This window comes from Balaenoptera physalus, assembly GCF_965194825.1.
Source record: "Balaenoptera physalus genome assembly, chromosome: 3".
Lineage (NCBI taxonomy): Eukaryota > Metazoa > Chordata > Mammalia > Artiodactyla > Balaenopteridae > Balaenoptera > Balaenoptera physalus.
In genome coordinates this window covers 84,240,760-84,246,759 of record NC_138890.1, presented here as the reverse complement: position 1 = coordinate 84,246,759, position 6,000 = coordinate 84,240,760, and the positions used below count along the sequence as shown (strand labels likewise).

At 39.7% G+C, this 6,000-nt stretch overlaps 1 long non-coding RNA gene across 1 annotated transcript in view; it reads left to right on the top strand.

Annotated features, from left to right (window-relative positions):
- Positions 1-806: 806 nt before the first annotated feature.
- LOC309657870 overlaps positions 807-6,000 on the top strand; it is an 849,451-nt gene continuing 844,257 nt past the window's right edge. Inside the window, exon 1 of the long non-coding RNA XR_014261937.1 lies at positions 807-3,429. This is a non-coding gene — a long non-coding RNA (uncharacterized lncRNA). The remainder of the gene's footprint in view (positions 3,430-6,000) is intronic.

Below are 6,000 nucleotides of genomic sequence, written 5' to 3'. Positions count from 1 at the left end.
TCATTTGCAAAACTTTTCTCCCATTCTGAGGGTTGTCTTTTCATCTTGTTTATGGTTTCCTTTGCTGTGCAAGAGGTTTTAAGTTTCATTAGGTCCCATTTGTTTATTTTTGTTTTTAGTTGCATTTCTCTAGGAGGTGTGTCAAAAAGGATCTTGCTGTGATTTATGTCATAGAGTGTTCTGCCTATGTTTTCCTCTAAGATTTTTACAGTGTCTGGCCTTACATTTAGGTCTTTAATACATTTTGAGTTTATTTTTGTGTATGGTGTTAAGGAGTGTTCTAATTTCCTTCTTTTATATGTAGCTGTCCAGTTTTCCCAACACCACTTATTGAAGAGGCTGTCTTTTCTCCATTGTATATTCTTGCCTCCTTTATCAAAGTTAAGGTGACCATATGTGCATGGGTTTATCTCTGGGCTTTCTATCCTGTTCCATTGATCTATATTTCTGTTTTTGTGCCAGTACCATACTGTCTTGATTACTGTCGCTTTGAAGTATAGTCTGACGTCCTGGAGCCTGATTCCCCCAGCTCCACTTTTCTTTCTCAAGATTGCTTTGGCTATTTGGTGTCTTTTGTGTTTCCATACAAATTGTGAAATTTTTTGCTCTAGTTCTGTGAAAAAACCATTGGTAGTTTGATAAGAATGGCACTGAATCTGTAGATTGCTTAGGATAGTATAGTCATTTTCACAATGTTGATTCTTCCAATCGAAGAACATGGTATATCTCTCCATCTGTTTGTATCATCCTTAATTTCTTTCATCAGTGTCTTATAGTTTTCTGCATACAGGTCTTTTGTCTCCTAGGTATTTTTTTGCTGCAATGGTAAATGGTAGTGTTTCCTTAATTTTTTTTCAGATTTTTCATTATTAGTGTATAGGAATGGAAGAGATTTCTGTGCATTAATTTTGTATCCTACTACTTTACCAAATTCATTGATTAGCTCTAGTAGTTTTCTGGTAGTATCTTTAGGATTCTCTATGTATAGTATCATGTCATCTGCAAACAGTGACAGCTTTACTTCTTCTTTTCCAATTTGGATTCCTTGTATTTCTTTTTCATCTCTGATTCCTGTGGCTAAAACTTCCAAAACTATGTTGAATAATAGTGGTGAGAGTGGGCAACCTTGTCTTGTTCCTGATCTTAGTGGAAATGGTTTCAGTTTTTCACCACTGAGGACGATGTTGGCTGTGGGTTTGTCATATATGGCCTTTATTATGTTCAGGTAAGTTCCTTCTATGCCTACTTTCTGGAGGGTTTTTATCATAAATGAGTGTTGAATTTTGTTGAAAGCTTTTTCTGCATCTATTGAGATGATCATAGGTTTTTATCCTTCAATTTGTTAATATAGTGTGTTACATTGATTGATTTGCATATATTGAAGAATCCTTGCATTCCTGTGATAAACTCCCCTTTATCATGGAGTATGATCCTTTTAATGTGCTGTTGGATTCTGTGTGCTAGTATTTTGTTGAGGATTTTTGCATCTATGTTCATCAGTGATATTGGCCTGTAGTTTTCTTTTCTTTGTGACATCTTTTTCTGGTTTTGGTCTCAGGGTGATGGTGGCCACGTAGAATGAGTGTTGGAGTATTCCTCCCTCTGCTATATTTAGGAAGAATTTGAGAAGGATAGGTGTTATCTCTTCCTTAAACGTTTGATAGAATTCACCTGTGAATCCATCTGGTCCTTGGCTTTTGTTTGTTGGAAAATTTTTAATCACAGTTTCAATTTCAGTGCTTGTGATTGGTCTGTTTATATTTTCTATTTCATCCTGGTTCAGTCTCAGAAGGTTATGTTTTTCTAGGTATTTGTCCATTTCTTCCAGGTTGTCCATTTTATTGGCATATAGTTACTTGTAGTAATCTCTCATGATCCTTTGTATTTCTGCAGTGTCAGTTGTTACTTCTTTTTCATTTCTGATTCTGTTGCTTTGAGTCTCCTCCTTTGTTTTCTTGATGAGTCTGGCTAATGGTTTATCAATTTTGTTGATCTTCTTAAAGAACCAGATTTTAGTTTTATTGATCTTTGCTATTGTTTCCTTCATTTCGTTTACATTTTTTTCTGATCTGATTTTTATGATTCTATTCCTTTGCTAACGTTGGGGGTTTTTTGTTCTTCTTTCTCTAATTGCTTTAGGTGTAAGGTTAGGTTGTTTACTTGAGATTTTTCATGTTTCTTGAGGTAGGATTGTATTGCTATACAATTCCCTCTTAGAACTGCTTTTGCTGCATCCCATAAGTTTTGGGTCATCGTGTTTTCATTGTCATTTGTTTCTAGGTATTTTCTGATTTCCTCTTTGATTTCTTCAGTCATCTCTTGGTTATTTAGTAATGTATTGTTTAGCATCCATGTGTTTGGTTTTTTTACTGTTTTTTTTCCTGTAATTGATATCTAGTCTCATAACGTTGTGGTCAGAAAAGATACTTGATATGATTTCAATGTTCTTAAATTTACCAGGGCTTGATTTGTGACCCAAGAGATGATCTATCCTGGGGAATGTTCCATGAGCACTTGAGAAGAAGGTGTATTCTGTTGTTTTTGGATGGAATATCCTATAAATACCAATTAAGTCCATCTTGTTTATGTGTCATTTAAAGCTTGTGTTTCCTTGTTTATTTTCACTTTGGATGATCTGTCCATTGGTGAAAGTGGGGTGTTAAAGTCCCCTACTATGATTGTGTTACTTTCGATTTCCCCTTTTATGGCTGTTAGCATTTGCCTCATGTATTGCGGTGGTCCTATGTAGGGTGCATAAGTATTTACAATTGTTATATCTTCTCTTGGATTGATCCCTTGATCATTATGCTGTGTCCTTCTTTGTCTCTTGCAATAGTCTTTATTTTAAAGTCTATTTTATCTGATATAAGAATTGCCACTCCAACTTTCTTTTGATTTCCTTTTGCATGGAATATCTTTTTCCATCCCCTCACTTTCAGGCTGTATGTTTTCCTAAGTCTGAGTGGGTGTCTTGTAGACTGCATATATATGGGTCTTGTTTTTTTGTCCATTCAGCCAGTGTATGTCTTTTGGTTGGAGCATTTAATCCATTTACATTTAAGGTAATTATCAATATGTTTGTTCCTATTACCATTTTCTTAATTGTTTTGGGTTTGTTATTGTAGGTCTTTTCCTTCTCTTGTGTTTCCTGCCTAGAGAAGTTCCTTTAGCATTTGTTGTAAAGCTGGTTTGGTGGTGCTGAATTCTCTTAGCTTTTGTTTTTTCTGTAAAGATTTTAATTTCTCTGTCAAATTTGAATGAGATCCTTGCTGGGTAAAGTAATCTTGGTTGTAGGTTTTTCCCTTTCATCACTTTAAATATGTCCTGCCACTCCCTTCTGGCTTGCAGAGTTTCTGCTGAAAGATCAGCTGTTAACCTTATGGGATTCCCTTCCATGTTATTTGTTGCTGCTTTTAATATTTTTTCTTTGTAGTTAATTTTTGATAGTTTGATGCATATGTGTCTTGGCGTGTTTCTCCTTGGATTTATGCTGTATGGGACTCTCTGTGCTTCTTGGACTTGATTAACTATTTCCTTTCCCATATTAGGGAAGTTTTCATCTATAATCTATTCAAATATTTTCTCAGTCCCTTTCTTTTTCTCTTCTTCTTCTGGGACCCGTATAATTCAGATGTTGGTGCATTTAATGTTGTCCCAGAAGTGTCTGAGACTGTCCTCAATTATTTTCATTCTTTTTTCTTTATTCTTCTCTGCAATAGTTATTTCCACTATTTTATCTTCCAGGTCACTTCTCCTTTCTTCTGCCTGCATTACTCTGCTATTGATTCCTTCTAGGGAATTTTTAATTTCATTTATTGTGTTGTTCATCATTGTTTTTTGCTCTTAGTTCTTGTAGGTCCTTGTTAAATATTCCTTATTTTTTTTCCATTCTATTTCCCAGATTTTATATCATCTTTACTATCATTACTCTGAATTCTTTTTCAGGTAGACTGCCTATTTCCTCTACATTTGTTTGGTCTGGTGGGTTTTTACTTTGCTCCTTCATCTGCTATGTATTTCTCTGTCTTCTTATTTTGTTTAACTTACTTTGTTTGGGGTCTCCTTTTCGCAGGCTGCAGGTTGGTAGTTCCCATTGTTTTTGGTGTTTCCCCCCAGTGGGTTGTTTGGTTCAGTGGGTTGTGTAGGCTTCCTGGTGGAGGGGACTGGTACATGTGTTCTGGTGGATGAGGCTGGATCTTGTCTTTCTGGTGGTCACGACTGCGTTTGGTGGTTTGTGTTGGGGTGTCTGTGAACTTATTATGATTTTATGCAACCTCTCTGCTAATGGGTAGTGTTGTTTTCCTGTCTTGCTAGTAGTTTGGCATGGGGTGTCCAGCACTGTAGCTTGCTGGTCATTGAGTGGAGCTGGGTCTTAGCATTGAGACGGAAATCTGTTGGAGAGCTTTCACTGACTGATATTACGTGGTGCTGGGTGGTCTCTGGTGTTCCAGTGTCCTTAACTCGGCTCTCCTACCACAGAGGCTCAGACCTGACACCCGGCCAGAGCACCAAGACCCTTTCAGCCACACAGCTCAGAAGAAAATGGAGTAAAGAAAAAGAAAGAAAGGAAACAGTAAATAAAATAAAATAAAAAGTTATTAAAATTAAAAATAAAAAATATTATTAAAATTTAAAAAGTAATTTAAAAAGAAACGGAGCAACCAAATGAATAAACAAATCCACCAATGATAACAAGCACTGAAATCTATAATAAGATAAATATAAAAATCAGAAACTTGTCAGTTGCATATAGCAAACCCAAAGTCTAGAGTTGCTCCCAGAGTCCACCATCTCAATTTGGGGATGATTTGTTGTCTATTCAGGTATTCCACAGATGCAGGGCACATCAAGTTGATCGTGGAGATTTAATCCGCTGCTCCTGAGGCTGCACAGAGAAATTTCCCTTTCTCTTCTTTGTTCGCACAGATCCTGGGGTTCAGCTTTGGATTTGGCCCTGCCTCTGCCTGTAGGTCACCCTCTGGCCTATGTTCTTCGCCCAGACAGGAGGGGGTTAAAGGAGCAGCTGATTAGGGGCTCTGGCTCACACAGGCGGGTGGAGGGAGCGGTATGGAATGCGGGGCGAGCCTACGGCAGCAGAGTCCAGTGTGACATTGCCACAGCCTGGTGTGCGCAGTGTGTTCTCCTGGGGAAGTTGTCCCTGGACCATGGGACTCTGGCAGTGGCGGGTTGCACAGGCCCCCAGGAGGGGAGGTGTGGATAGTGACCTGCACTTGCACACAGGCTTCTTGGTGGCTGCAGCAGCAGCAGCGTTAGCATTTCATGCCCGTCTCTGGGGTCCGTGCTTATAGCCAGCCTGTGCCCGTCTGGTTTAGGCGGTGCTCTGAATCTCCTCTCCTCACGTACCCCTAAACAATGGTCTCTTGCCTCTTAGGCAGGTCCAGACTTTTTCCTGGACTCCCTGCCGGCTAGCTGTGGCGCACTATCCCCCTTCAGGCTGTGTTCACGCAGCCAACCCCAGTCCTCTCCCTGGGATCTGAGCTCTGAAGCCCGAGCCTCAGCTCCCAGACAAGCCTCTGAGGCTGGTGAGTTCTGGTCGGCACCGATCCTCTGTGAGGGAATCTCTCCACTTTGCCCTCTGCACCCCTGTGGCTGCGCTCTCCTCCATGGCTCCGAAGCTTCCCCCACCACTGTCCCCACCAGTGAAGGGGCTTCCTACTGTGTGGAAACATTTCCTTCTTCACAGCTCCCTCCCAGAGGTGCAGGTCCTGTCCCTAATCTTTTGTCTCTGTTTTTTCTTTTTTCTTTTGCCCTGCCCGGGTACGTGGGGAGTTTCTTGCCTTTTGGGAAGCCTGAGGTCTTCTGCCAGTGTTCAGTAGGTGTTCTGTAGGAGTTGTTCCACATGTAGATGTATTTTTGATGTATTTGTGGGGAGGAAGGTGATCTCCACTTCTTACTCCTCCACCGTCGTGAAGCTCTCTCGAGAGGTAGTTTAATAAGCTTTGGTTTTAGTAGTATTTTCCTCAAAAGGCTAGAATGATT